Source organism: Eumetopias jubatus, unplaced genomic scaffold, assembly GCF_037043125.1.
Source record: "Eumetopias jubatus isolate StellerSeaLion01/CBP00866 unplaced genomic scaffold, mEumJub1_p1.0 scaffold_4, whole genome shotgun sequence".
Lineage (NCBI taxonomy): Eukaryota > Metazoa > Chordata > Mammalia > Carnivora > Otariidae > Eumetopias > Eumetopias jubatus.
In genome coordinates this window covers 142716402-142731767 of record NW_028274810.1, presented here as the reverse complement: position 1 = coordinate 142731767, position 15366 = coordinate 142716402, and the positions used below count along the sequence as shown (strand labels likewise).

The 15366-nt window shown below is 42.3% G+C and overlaps 1 protein-coding gene and 1 pseudogene across 6 annotated transcripts in view; one reads left to right on the top strand and one right to left on the bottom strand.

The window, feature by feature from the left end:
• NCALD (neurocalcin delta) overlaps positions 1–15366 on the bottom strand; it is a 369810-nt gene that overhangs the window by 327837 nt on the left and 26607 nt on the right. The window lies entirely within an intron of this gene.
• LOC114214569 (small ribosomal subunit protein uS14 pseudogene) lies at positions 696–916 on the top strand (annotated as a pseudogene).

Below are 15366 nucleotides of genomic sequence, written 5' to 3'. Positions count from 1 at the left end.
AGAACATTGTCATGAGATGAATGTTTATGTTGCCCCCAAATTCCTATGTTGAAGCCCTAACCACAACGTGATGTAATTAGAGGTGGGGCATTTGCAAGGGGATTAGGCTTAGATTCAGCCCGGAGGGTGGAGCCCTTATAATGGGATTAGTACCCTTATAAGACAGGAAGAGAGACTCTCTCTCCACGTTCATGCACCACGCACAGAGAAAAGGCCGTGTGAGCATTTAGCTAGGAGGCCATCTGCAAGCCAGGGTGTGGCTCCCATCAGACAGCAAATCTGCTGGCACCTTGATCTTGGACTTCCCAACCTCCAGAACAGGGAGAAATAGATATCTGTGGTTTAAGTCACCCACTCTGTGGCATTTTGTTATAGTAGTCCCAACTAAGACAGAAATCATTTAATAAACATATTTTAAAAATTAAAGAGCTCAGCTGCAAGCCCCTTTACAAGGCACCCGAGAAACGCTCAGCTGGGCATGGCTGGTGCCCACCAATTCTAAGCCTAATGGAAGCCAGCAGCTGCCAGACCAATCCTAGAAACAAGAATTTGGTCTATTGGTGGGGCTGTGAGCTAGGAGTGGCCGGGGGTCCTATGCGTGTGATCCTAATCTACTGCTTTGCTTTATAGCAATCACACAACGAAAGGAACAGGTTGAGCATTGTATTTAAATTGCCTTCCCGCCTTTTGCCTCGTTGCATCCGAGAGAGCAAGATGGGTCACCAGCAGCTGTACTGGAGCCATCCGAGGAAATTTGGCCAGGGTTCGCGTTCTTGCCGCGTCTGCTCAAACCGGCACGGTCTGATCCGGAAATACGGCCTCAATATGTGCCGCCAGTGTTTCCGTCAGCACGCGAAGGATACAGGCTTCATTAAGTTGGATTAAGTGAACTTCCTTGAATTGGTCATCCAAGATAACCTACCTTAACTGCAGATAACCAAGATACCTACTTTAATGTCAACTCATTGTACATAAAATAAAAAATACTCCAATTTAAATAAAGAAAGAAATTGCTTTCCCAAATCTGGTTTCATAACCCACCACTGTACACGTTTTCCATGAAGCTACTCACTAATGCTGCCACAGCAAAGTTAGCTAACTGTGGTTCCCTTGTAAGAGTGCAAAGAGGAATAAAAAGGCATCAGCATTTGTCCTAAGACACTGTCTCTTTGTGCTTATTGCTTTCAAGTAACAGCCCTTTAGAAAGCAGTAATTGGAGGAGTAAACCTCTCTTTGGAGATATGACTGACACAGGAGCTCTCTGTCCCTGACAGAAATTGATAAAAATTAAAAGGCCTCTTTAAATTCCAGTTTCTCCCCAAATCCTTCTCCAACTAAAACGTATGCGAGGATCCACCTCCCCCCAACATCCATTCCAAATGGTCTAAAATGTGCAATCTCCATAAATGTCCCACAAGGAAAACATCCCTATGTGTTATTGAATATTCGAAATAAATATTTCCTCAGTCACTGCTAGAATCATTGTTCTTCTTTCTGATGGGAGGCATCACTAAAGAAATCTCCAGACTGAAAAAAAAAAAAAATGAGAAGAGAGTTTTCAAGATAACACATGGTTAAATAGAAGCCTGTTCTGTTCAGACTTTCTGGCAAAAGAAACCGAGTGCTTCCTCCCAGCAGGGTGCATGTGTAATGGGGCTGCAAATTCATGGGAGCATTTGGCCTGCCTCTCCATGGAGGGCTGAGGCCCTTCTACCATAGCTCTGATTCAAATCACTCTGCAGTCCCCGGGTGAATAATGCAATGAAGGACTCAGAACAAAAACAAGAATTACTACTGAGACGTGCACATCTCCTCGCCCTACTTCCAAAGAGCAAAAGAAAAATCAATGTATTTCACTCCTTGTGTTTATTAACAATGATTCTTTTTCTTCTGGTGTATAAGGATTGAAAAAATAGCTGCAGGAGGCAAGACTCTTAAAAATAAATAAATAAATGAATACGACCTGAGTGTCTCCCCTGCCGGTGAGTTCATAAAGTCTGACTCAACCCTAAAATGGCAACAGCACAACTTTGACTCTGAAATTGTCTAATTAAATCTACAAACCCAAGCCAAGAAGACATTTTCCTTCAATTGAAACGATCCATGAATAGTATTTCAAACCAGCTCAGCATGGTTTGGACTTACGCACACCATTCTGGAACCCCTTACAAGCCTTCCCATAAGGAGTCACAGCATGATGGCTACAGCCATGAATATCAAAGGTGTGGTGCCCCTGTAGATGGGGACAGGGACCCTTTCCCATGCAGCAGCTTAGATTCCAACTGGGTGATCCAACATAAAACTAAAAAACTCCTTTATTCCTTTTATCTTTATTTAACCTTTTCTTAAATCAAATAACACAAGTATATTGTTTTTAAAAAGTCAAATTGCACTGTAAGGCTAAAAGAAAAATGAGCATCCTGTTACCCCACCTCGTTCCACCTCCCGGTCCCATTCCCCACAGGTAACAACTCCCAACTCTTTTTAGCTATTTCCTACCATCATAACCTCCATGTTTTTATATTAGATGCTTTATTGCTATTTCTTGTTTTCCTTTCCCATGTGGACATTATCTACTACTTCCCACTGTCAAAGATTAGAACCTAGCAGTTACATTAGTTCCTCCCATTTCTCCTCCCCACCGTCACCTCGAAAGAGTAACATCACTATTTTGATGAAAGCAATATAGAATTTACACTGTTGTGACTATGAACCCAGACTGCCTTGGTTGAAATCTTGCCTCCAACAGGTACCAGCCATGTGGCCTTGTGCCTCATTTTCCATAACTGTAAAATGAAAACTGTAGCCATACCCACTTCATGGGCTGCTGTGAGGGTTAAACGAAAAATTACGTGCGAACGCTGAAAAGAGTGCCTGGCATCGAATGAGTGCTCTCTAAATGCACGATCAGAATAGATTTCCTTTCCTGTTCATCCTCTTTTCTTTGCCTCATTTTTCATTTATTTAATGTTCTATATAACTTTCACTATTGTATCCTGAAAACTCCCACAGTTCTCTAAAATTCCTCTCATTGCATTTATTACACAATGTAGTATTCATTTGCTTTCCTTAAAGACATCCTTTTTGGAGTGCTCCATCCACCTGTTACAATCTGCCCAAGCTCCATGGGCCTAATGCACACTTTAAGTCAGGTATTCCCTTCGCTTTCTACTGTGTGGGTCCCTGACCTGATCCCAAGTCCCATGGCTTCCTCCGTCTTGATTTATCCTCCTTTGTGATGGTGCACATCCTGCAGCATATTCCTAAGTCAAGATACATAGAAGTTAAATACCTTCCATCACATAACTTTGGAAAGGCTTTTATTCCACCTTTACATTTGCCTGAAGTTCTGCAAAAATACAGAATTCTAAGTGGAAATAATTTTCCTTCAAAATGCTGAGGGCAATGCTCCATTAACTTCTGGCTTCCAGGGTTTCTGTTGAAAAGTCTAGTTCCCCTGATAACTGATTTCTTCTCGTCTCTGATAGTTCCCAAGATCTTTCTTCATTCCTGGTATAACATTTCATGGTGATATGCATCTCTCGTACTGGGCACCCAGCAGGCCCTTTAATCTGGAAACTCCTATCCTTTGGGGGACTTTCTTGTTCTTTTTTTCTTTTTTCTTTTCTGATTTCCTTCATGTTCTTTTGGAATTGCTATTAGTTGGATGTTGACCTCTTAAGATTTTCCTCCATGGCTCTATTTTTCTCTCCTATTTCCCCATCTCTTGGTCCTTCTGTTGTATTTTCTAAGAGTTCTTCAAACTTACTATCCAACCCTTCATTTTTACTTCTGCTCTCATAGTTTTAGTTTCTAATAACTTGTATCAATATCCCTTTCTTGTTAATAGCATAGTGGTCTAGTTTAAGAAGTGCAATAGTATCTCTTACCTCTCTAGAGATACTATAAGTTACTTTTAATGTTTTCTTCTGTTGCTTGTATTCTTTATTTTTTTTTCTCGATTCCTCTTTTTCCCTCTTAATTTTTATCTTCATTTTTTCATGAAGAGACTGTCCTCAACTATCTGGTGAGACTTTGCTCTCTGGTCATATTTAAGACAGTCTCAAAAAGATAAATGGAAGTTCTGGGAGAGTGAGAAGAATTTATGAGTGATTGGCAGGAAACCTGTCACACTGTTGGGACATATACAGATGTCCGCATATTTGTCTTTGCTAGTCAACTTCCCAGTCAAGATATTCTTCCATCTCCTGTAGTGCCTTGCATGCCCATGTCTACCGTGGGTAAGGAGGCAGGGATTCTCACCCCAGATTTTCACTTAACTCAGAGTTTCTCAACCTCAGCTCTATTGACGTTTTGGTGCAGATAATTCTTTGTTGTGGGGCAGTCCTGTGTGTTGTAGAATATTTAGCAGAATCTCTGGCATCTACCCACTAGATGCCAGTAACAAATTCCCACCAAGTTCCAACAACAAAAAATGTCTCCAAGTATTGCCAAGTATCTGTTGACTTTTCCTCTAGTCCGGGAACTCCCCAGTTCATCCTCTCTAGACGTAAACCTATCTATGCAGAATGGAGAAAGGGTACTTGTCTAGCATCATAAGTGGAGGGAGGGAATCCTTTTTAAACTAATGCCCTTATCAGCCCCACCTTCAGAGGTATCTAGAGCCACCAATGTCTGAGCTTGTCTTGAGTTTGTGACACAAAGCAGCTTGCTTATTATTGGCTATAGCAGGAAAAGCTAAAACCCAAATCAGTTACCATTAATCCATCTACTTGCCATATGTCAAAATTGTGTTGGGATCCCTCTCCTTCCCTATTCATTTTGTCCTCGTGAGTTAATGCTGTATAATCCTTTCTCTGACATTTTAGTGGTATTAAGGATGGGAGACAGTAAACATTGCATAATAAACATTGCACTTGGGCACCATGTTTAACCTGAAACCTCTCAATTCTTTAATTCTCAAATTCTGGTAAATGAAGAAAGTTAACAACTCTCATAGCAGCTTCTCTCATGACTGTACAAGAGCATAGAGGTTTCTGGTGTACATTTTGTCAAAATCCCAGAGTTGAGGGGTAGAAAAATATATGAAATCAAAAACATTGCACTAAGAACCAAACCAGGATCAAATCTCATCCTAACCTAAGTCTGGGTTATTTTGAAATTGAGCAATCAATCTAATCTATCAATAAATCTAACATCACTAGCAATAAATCTAGTATAACCACTTTCTCTTTCATATTAAAGATGAAATTCTGTATCTCAGAAAGACACATCTGGAACATCATCAGCCCTCAAAAGTCAAGTGGTCCCCACCCCAGAATTACATTTGTCCTCCTGAATCCATCTACTTCTTCCCATGCCCACAACTACCAGCATCCTGTACCAAGCCGCCATTCATCACCTACCTGGACTCCTGTCTAATCTGCCTGCCACTATTCAATCCAGCCCAGTCTATCCTCTAACACAGTAATCTTTTCAAAGAGCTAATATGTTCATTTCACATGCCCTTAACTCCACCCCACCTTAAAATTCAGTGACTTCCCATTGCTTCTGGGAGGACAACTGAAATCCTTGACGTGCCTAACACATCCCCACAAAGCTAGTTCCCGCCCACCTCTCTAACCCCCTGTCCCAGGGTGCTTCCTCTGGCTTCTGGTGCTCCAGTCACACAAATTGGCCTTTTTCTATGCTCCTCCCACCGTTGGCCTTCATCTGTACTATTCTTTCTTTCTGGAATGCCTGGAATTCCTGGAATGCTATTTACCCACACAGCTCCTTCAACCCGTTACTTCCAACCCATCCATCAAATTTCTATTCATCCATAGAGTCAAGAGCCTTCCCTAACTCTGTGCCCAGAGCGTTCCTTTTATTTTACCTAAGACTTGTCATTTTTTGTCATCACATAGGAATTCTTCATGTCTTTATATGCCACTTTGATTCATGTTCCTCTGTTCCTCCACCAGTCTGTAACTAGGTGCCTGTCTTACTCATTGCTCTGTCCTCAGAGCCTTGTACCTTGCCAGACATTTAGGAGACACAAACAACTTACCACTTGTATAAATGAATGACTTCACTAAGTTCCCATGACTTAAAGAATTACCCTATGTGCTCTAGGGAAAAAAACTACTCTTTACTTCTTTATGAGTGACTCTTCAGTATGACTGATAATTGTGGTTGGGCAAAAGGAAATGCATTTTTATCATAAAAGGTATGATCAAATGAGTTGAGAGAGTTGAGCCAGAGATTGTTAAATGCCAAGGTACTCATTCTCTCCTATCTGTATTATTGGGTGGCAAAGTGTCCTACTAAAAATATTTGCACTTCCCCAGCCTCCCTTACAGACCAGTATAGTTAGTGAGATTTAAAAAAACAAAACAAATCACAAATAAAATGGAGGGTAGGGCTTTGAGTGTTGATTCAGCTGGGAGTTATGGCTCTATGCCTCTTTGCTCCATCTTTCTGCCTGGAGCATGGATGTGATGGCTCCAGCTCCAGCAGCCATCTTGGACTATAAGGCTATCTTTTTTTTTTCTCTTCTAGCTTTATTGAGAAGTAGCTGACATATAACACTGTATAAGTTCAAGGTATAAAACATGATAATTTGATATACATATATATTACAAAATGATTATCACAATAAGGTTAGTTAGTATATCCATCACCTCATAGAACTATCGTTTAGTGTGTGTGGTGAGAATTCTAAGATTTATTCTCTCGGCAACTTTCAAATACACAATACAGTATCGTCAACCATAGTAACCATGCTGCAGATTAGCTCTCCAGAATTTACTCATCTTATAACTATAAGTTTGTACTCTTTGACTACCTTTACCCATTTCCCCTACCCCTGGCAACCACCATTTATGCTTCTGAGTTCAGTTTGTGTTTAGATTCCATATACAAGTGAGATGGTACATTGTGTCTGACTTATTTCATTTAGCATAATTCCCTTAAGGTCCTTCCATGTCGTTGCAAATGGCAGGATTTCCTTCTTTTTTATGACTATATATATATATATATATATAGTTGTTTTCAATCTTGGTTATTATAAATAATGCTGCAATGAACTTGGGAATAAAGAGATCTCTTTAAGATCCTAATTTCGTCTCCTTTAGATATATACCCAGAAGCAGAAATGCTGGACCATATGATAGTCATCTTTTTAATATTTTAAATAATATTGGGGCGCCTGGGTGGCTCAGTTGGTTAAGCGACTGCCTTCGGCTCAGGTCATGATCCCAGAGTCCCAGGATCAAGTCCCACATCGGGCTCCCTGCTCAGTAGGGAGTCTGTTTCTCCCTCTAACCCCACCCCCTCTTGGGCGAGATCTCTCTCACTCTCTCTCTCTCTCTCAAATAAATAAATAAAATCTTTAAAAATATATATTTTAATAATATTGTTTTCCATAATGGCTATACCAATTTACATTCCCACCCGCAGTGCAGAAGGGTACGTTTTTCTCCACATCTTCATCAGCACTTGTCATCTTCTGTCTTTTTGAGAATAGCCATTCTAACAGGTGTGAGGTGATATCACATCGTGGTTTTGATTTGCACTTCCCTGGTGATTAGTGTTGTTGAGTATCTTTTCATGTACTTGTTGGCCATTTGTATATCTTCTTTGGAAAAATGTTTGTTCAGGTCTTTTGCCCATTTTTATCATTTATTATTATTTTTTTAGAGAGAGCATACACACACAAGCATAGGGTGGGGAGGGGCAGAGAGAAAGAAAATCTTCAGCAGGCTCCATTCCCAGCACGGAGTCCAACAAGAGGCCTGACCCTGAGATCACGACCTGAGCTGAAATCAAGAGCTGGATGTTTAATTGACTGAGCCACCCAGGCACCCCTTTAAATTATCATTTTTATTATTTTGCTATTGTGTTAGTTCCTTATATATGTAGATATTAATCCTTTGCCAGATATATAATTTGCACATTTTTTTCCCATATAAGGCTATCTCAAGAAGAGAAATGTGCAGAAAACTGGAAGAGTCCTGGGTCCCAAGGACCAAGGTGCAGCCATACCTTCCCTAGACTGACTACTTCCCAATATTTATTGTTAGAAAAAATGATAAATCCTTATGTTTTTTAAGCCACTGAAATCAGCTCTGTTCCCAGGAACCAAACATAATTCCTAACTGATGGCGGTAGTTAACAGAAAGAGGCAAATCCTGCCCCTAAATACCTCACAAATTCCTGAGGATAAAATAGATGGCCCAGAGCCACAAGAAATCATTAGGGCTAATCAACTCCAACCAAATTCCTAAGGCAGTTGTTTCTAATCACACCAAGATATTTGATTATCTATAAAGTTTCCTGTGATGGACCTTACACCACCCACTTTGTGATGGAAAAGGCACTTCCTACTGCATTTCCAAAATTATCAATCAAACCCAAAAAGAGTCACTCTTAAAATAAAAAACTTGAGTAATGCTCAGACTGGTTAATAATCTCAACATTAGCCATACAGTTATAATGTTTAAATTCTATGAAGAGTACAAAGAAACTTGCAAATTAATTTACATGATGTCAGCTCAATTTAAGGGGAAGGGAGGGGGGTACCTGGCTGGCTCAGTCAGTAGAGCGTGTCAACTCTTGATCTTGGGGTCGTGAGTTCAAGCCCCACACTGGGTGTAGAAATTACTCAAAAATAAAATCTTTAGGGGCGCCTGGGTGGCTCAGTCAGTTAAGCATCCAGCTCTTGGTATCAGCTCAGGTCATGATCTCAGGGTCCTGGGATCAAGCCCCACATTGGGCTCTGCACTGAGCGTGGAACCTGCTTACAATTCTCTCTCTCCCTCTCCCTCTTCCAAGCATTCACTCTCTCTCTCTCAACACCCCCCCAAAAAAAAATCTTCAAAAAATAAATAAAAGGGCAGTGAAGTGGGATAGCATTGAGAGCATGGATGGAACATTCAGCCAGATGCGTTGTGTAAACTATCTCATGTGAACCTCACTACAGCTGCTATGCATGGTAGATAAGACACTGGCTTTACAAACAAGGAAACTGAATCAGAAAAGGTAAGTGACTTGCCCAAGTCTTCTCAGATGAGTAGTGGAGCCAGGATTTAAACACAATAGTCTCCCTTTGTGCACAGGGGATACATTCCAAGACCCCCAGTAATACTTGAAACTGAGGAGGGTACCGAGCCCTATCTATGCTATGTTTTCTCCTATACGTACATACCTATGATACAGTTTGATTTACCAATTAGGCACAGTAAGAGATTAACAACAACAATAATAAAATAGAATACTTATAACAATACGCTGTAATAAAAGTGGTGTGAATGTGGTCTCTCTCCCAACATCTCATTATGTACTCACCCTCCTTCTAGTGATGATGTGAGATGATAAAATGCCTACGTGCCAAGATGAAGTGACATGAATGCCGAGTGACGCGGGCACTGTGACCTAGAGTTACGCTACTACTGATTGGCTGACGATTCGTCAGAAGGAGGCGCAGTTACTTCTGCGCGGTTGTCCCCAGGGAAACTGAAACGTCGGGAAGGGAAGTGGGAAGCGAAACTGCAGCAGGCGAAACCTCAGCTAAGGGCGCACTCCGGTACTTCTGACTCCACGTCCTGTACCATTTTCACTACCCCATCCTGCCTTGTGATATTGTAATTTATAATAGGAAATATATGTTTGATCTTCATCCCAGGTCCTGGCAAGGAGCTCTTAAAACTCTTGGAATTTTCTAAGTGTCGAGAGCTATCCGAGATGTCCTTTGTTATGTTAATGAGGTGACTTTTGGAAAGCCCCTGGGTCATCTCAGGATGAGCTGATCACCACCAGAGGTTTAATCTAATCCTGTGATTAAAGGGTTAGAACTCAGTCCCCCTCCAGACCTCTGGGGAGTGGAGGAGGCTGAAGATTGAGGTCAGTGGCCAATGACTTACTCAGTCATACCCATATAATGAAGCCTCCATAAAAACCCAAAAGTGTGGGGTTCAGAGACCTTCTGGGTTCATGAACACAAGGAGGCGTGGGGAAAGTGACATCTCAGGAAAGCATGAAGTCCTGAGGCCCTGCCACATACCTTGCCCTATGGCTGGTTGTTTCTGAGTTATATCCTTTTATAATAAACTGGTGATCTAGTAAGTAAAATGTTTCTCTGAGTTCTGTGAGCCACTCTAGCAAATTAATGGAACCCAATGAAGGGGTTGTTAGAACCTCTGATTTATAGTTGGTCAGTCAAATGCACAAATGACAGCCTGAACTTGGGATTGGCATCCAAGCGGGAAGGGCAGACTTTAGGACTACGCTCTTAACCTGTGGGATCAGTCACTATCTCCAGGTAGATAATGTCAGAATTGAGTTAATTGCTTGTTGGTATGGGGAAAAAAAAAAACGCACCCTGGAGTTGGTACCAGAATTGAAGCCTGAAAGCCAGCAATTATTATCTTGAGTGTGTGGTTGACTTCACCAAGCCCTGTTAATGAACAAATGCTCTTCTTCACAGGATTAATCAGCAAGAAGTTCTTATGGATTGAATTGTGTCCTCCATAAAGATATGAAGATATGAAGTCCTAACTCCTAGTACCTGTGAATGCAACGTTATTTGGAAATAAGGTCTATGCGGGTGAAATCAAATTATGGTCAGGTCATAGTGGACGAGGGAGGGCCCTAATTCAATGACTGGTATCCTTAGAAGAGGAAAATCTGGACACAGAGACACACTAAGAGGGGAACATCATATGAAGCCAGAGACCAAGACTGGAGTGATGTATCTGAAAGCCAAGAATGCAAAGGATTATGGGCAACCACCAGAAGCTCAAAGAGACAAGGAAGGATTCTCCCCAGAGCCTTCAGAGGGAGCATGGCCTTGCCGACACCCTGGTTTCAGACTTCCAACCTCCAGAATTATAAGAGAATAAAATTCTGTTGTTTTAAGCCATGCAGCTCATGGTGATTAGTTACAGCAGCCCTAGGAAAATAATACCGAAGTTGACCCTGACTTTAGGCTGTTTGGGCCTTAGCAGGAACATATGTTTGGTTGAGTATAAAGTTATGTCCATGTCATGTGATGTGGGAGTGGGGCACTGGTCAGATGGAGCTGGAAATGTGCCTAATATTTCCTCCTGCCCAGTCCAGGAAGGCCCTGAGGATGAGAGAGGTGGAAAGGGGACAGGTGGAGGGAGGGGGCAGAACGAAGTGTGATGGGTGGCTTGGACTTAAGAACCAAGATAGGCCAGGGAGATGTGAACGAATAACAAGTACTCAGGATGGATTCAGGAGCCCTCCTTATTGGACCTGAACACTTGAAGGACCTCATTTTTTCCACTCACCCAGATTAGGGCCACGAAAGGTAAACCAACTTAGTCCTGTGTTTAGATTTTGAACATCTGTTAGCTCCAGACCAGCTAAAACCCAATGAATAGTGGCTGGCTCCAATTTTATATTTTGTCTAATGCCAAAGATGCTGTTCGTGGGCTCATTAAAGTGTTCAGTTAACTGAAGCAAATGCTTAAAAAATCACTGGGGAGATAATTACTCAAAATGTACACCCTAAAATGTATGAAATTACTAATGATACAAACTCAAGCCAAGAAAATATTCTTAAAATGAAACTAGGTAGGGGATAATGGAACTGAATGGTATCTCAAACTTGTTTTTCACTGTTAGGCTTGTTTCATGGTGGAAGTACCCATTTCTGGATAGTTTCTAGGAAAAAATAAACCTTTCAAAGATGATAATTCTAATAGTTATGACATTCTCTTAGACCAGTCACCTTTCATTGAAGCCAGTGAGATGAAATAAATAAATCTTGCCAAAATTTTCCTTTTATTATGGTGACCAACTCATCCCAATGTGCCTAGAAATGTCCTAGGTTTAGCACTGAAGGGCCCACATCCCAGAAACCCTGCAGTCCTGGGCAAAGTGGGACAGTTTGTCACCCTACCCCTAATAAACGAGAAATGGTGTTGTGATCAAGCGCTGCAGGGCAGGAGATTGATGCAAAGACCCAAAACCTATATTCAAAGAAGAGTCTTAGGAGTCAAATAGGTGCAAGATATGAATCCAAAATGAGGCCAAGAGACTAAAGATCAAAGGTCACTTTTCAAGTGGACTCACACTGGTAAGCTCTCGCTTCTCTCTGACCACGACTCCCTCTCCCCTTGCTCAGCCCTCACTATTCTAGGGCTCAGCCACAGGCCCTCTTTTTCTACCTGTGCTCTCACCCCAGGTTTCCCATCCAGTCCAGGATTCAGTACCACCCCTGGACTGACAAACCCCAAATCTCTCCAACATTCATGACTCTCCAGGTCCACACATCCCAATGGTGACTTAACATCCCCTCTTGGGTCTCCCATGTATGAGTTTGCTGAGTCTCCCATAACAAAGCATTGCAGTCCGAGTGGCTTACACCACAGTTAGTGATTTTCTCACAGTTCTGGAGGCTTGAAACCCAAGATTGAGGTATCAGCAAGATTTTTCTTTTAAGACCTTTCCTCTTGACGAGTAGATGGCCAACTGTCATCTGTCTAAGTCTTCACATTGTCTTCCATCTGTGTGTGTCTGTGTCTAAAACCCTTCCGACAAGAACTCCAGTATTGGGTTAGGGCTCTAATCCTCTACCCCTGCTCCACTACTACTTCTGCCCTTTTCAAGCCACTGTCATATTTGGGGTTACAACAAAACCTAAGGAGTCTCCCCACTTCACCTTCTACTCCCTACAATCCATTCTTAGCAAAAACAACCATTGTTTACATGTAAAAAAGAATATGCCACTTTCCTACCTAAAGCTCATAGATAGAGCTGCCCTTAGAACAACTCTGAACCCACTAACCTGGCCTACAAGCCCCTGTGTGCTTGGGCAGCCTTACCGTAAGCATTTCTCTTTTGCCCTCTAGGCTAAACCCAGTGACACTCATCAGGCTCGGTCCCATCTCTAGGCTTCTGCACTGCCCGTGCCTCCATCTGGAATGCTCTTTCCCGGCTATTCTCTTGACTTGTTCCTTTCTGTTATCCACAATTCGATTTAAATCCCCTTTCCTCACAGAGGTTTTCCCTGACCATCCAACAAAGTATGATCCCATTGTCAATCTACTCTATTTGAGTAGATATAATTCTACTTTAATTAGAATTCTATTTTAGTTCTCTTTAATTCTACTTTAATTCTATTTTCTTGAGAGCAGAACCCTCACTTGCTTTTTGCAACCCCATATTCCTAGAGCCTAAAAGAGTGGATGGCACAGAGTAGGTGCTTGGTAACTATTTGTTATTTCTATGGAAACAAATTAGTTGCACATCCAAGTCAAGGGCACTCCCTCTTCTCCAGGGTGAGCTAGGGAAAAGACATACGAGTCACGAGGGATTACTTCTCTGGTGACTTCTGAGAGATAGGATCACAGCCCTGAAGACATGGGCACAGCCAGAAGTCATGGATGTGTAGGGATCTGAGAAGGCTGGCGATTCCCAGATAACGGACCTATGCTTCGTAGTCTTAACTCGCATAAGTCATAGCCTGATGTGTAACGTCTAAGATATTACAAAAGGGTCAACACAGCATTAGGGACCTGAAAAGCACTAAGACAGGAGACAAAAGTGAAGAAAGGCAAACAAGGGGCCCATTCACTACATCTAACATTCATACCACACTTGATAGTCCGTGCCTACTTTCCAGGGTTCATAGTCACAACCAAGGGGACGCCACACCAAGCTCCAAACCCAAGTGTGCTCAAGCAGGAGGTGATTTTATTATCTCTGGCTACTGTGTTTGTGCCCTCTGTGACTCATCACCAAACATGTTTGTTTATTCCAGATCTATTACTCCCGATAAGGTCAACACACACAGATGCTGTTTCAACAGAAATTGGGTGAATTACGAAGGCCAAGGCCAGGAGTTCTGGATGCCTACATGAGGCTGGATAGAGCTTATTTGTTAGCACCCATTTTCTGGCAAGAATCAATAACTTCTTTTCAAAGTGCCTCCTCATTCTGGACTCTCATCAACTTCTCCCATCATTTTTACCAGTGAAGCCTTGGTCCTCCTGCTCTCTGCCCTGACAGCACCTGTCTGGTCATCTGACAAAACAGAGCCTGCAGCCCTGACAGGTACATAAGGAATTATTGTCAAATTTGAAATTACAGCATAACAAATCGTCACTCTATCTCTTTCTCTCATTTTTCCTTGGACTCTGCCACCCTCACCCCACTCCAGCCCCCCAACCAGCCAACACAATTCAGAGTGTACTGCAAAGGCAGGGCCACGAAGCTGGGCACACGGCACAGTCTCTGAGGAAGCCACGCACAGGATGTGGATGGCACTGTCCACACAGCCCAAGGAGCACCCTGGCAAAGGCATGCGGCAGAGATGGTACAAGAAGTATAGCCTGCGCCTGGGGGACGAGTCCTAGGAGGGGCGTGGGCACATCGAAGAAGGTCTGCCTTAGGACCAGGTCAGAAGAAGACCAAGAGTGAGAAAGAAGACTGGATGACCCCTCTTTATCCTTCCACATCCCTGGAGACTGACCTGCGTGTACTAAACCACTAGGGTTCTCTCAAATAAATAAATAAAATCGTAAAATCAGTTTAAAAAAAAGGGGTAAGTCCTTATCGAAAGACAAGTCTATATCAAGATACAGAATTGGCCTTGGAAATATGATTGAATGCTTAAGCCCATTTGAAGTAAAAAAATCTGCCCACGCACACGAAGACTGGCATGTTCTCTTAAAACTGGAGGCACAATGGGGCGCCTGGGTGGCTCAGTCGTTAAGCGTCTGCCTTCGGCTCAGGTCATGGTCCCAGGGTCCTGGGATCGAGCCCCACTTCAAGCCCCGCTTCAAGCCCTGCATTGAGCCCCGGCATCGAGCCCCCGCATCGGGCTCCCTGCTCGGCGGGAAGCCTGCTTCTCCCTCTCTCACTCCCCCTGCTTGTGTTCCCTCTCTCACTGTGTCTCTCTCTGTCAAATAAACAAATAAAATGTTAAAAAAAAAAAACTGGAGGCACGTTGAAAATAATAAAAATTATAGCAGTAATTCAGACAAAGCTTTGCTGCATTAATTTAAAAGCCTAGTTTATAAAACACTCTTAAAGAAATGCAATCATAAAGCTTTTAAGAAAACACCAAAACCGGGAGCTCTAAAATCTTGTGTAGTTGGAAAACAGCTATGAGGAGAGGACCATCTTTAAGGAAGAGATTTGCATCTCCACTGTAAATTCTAACTCCTTTGTAAGTACTCAGAAACAATTTGTTTCTTGGGATGCCTGGGTGGCTCAGATGGTTAAGCATCTGCCTTTGGCTCAGGTCATGATCCCAGGGTCCTGGGATTGAGTCCGGCATCGGGCTCCCTGCTCCTTGAGAGCCTGCTTCTCCCTCTGCTTCTCTCTCTCTCTCATGAATAAATAAATAAAATCTTTAAAAAAAAAAAAAAGAAACAATTTGTTTCTTAAAGAGCT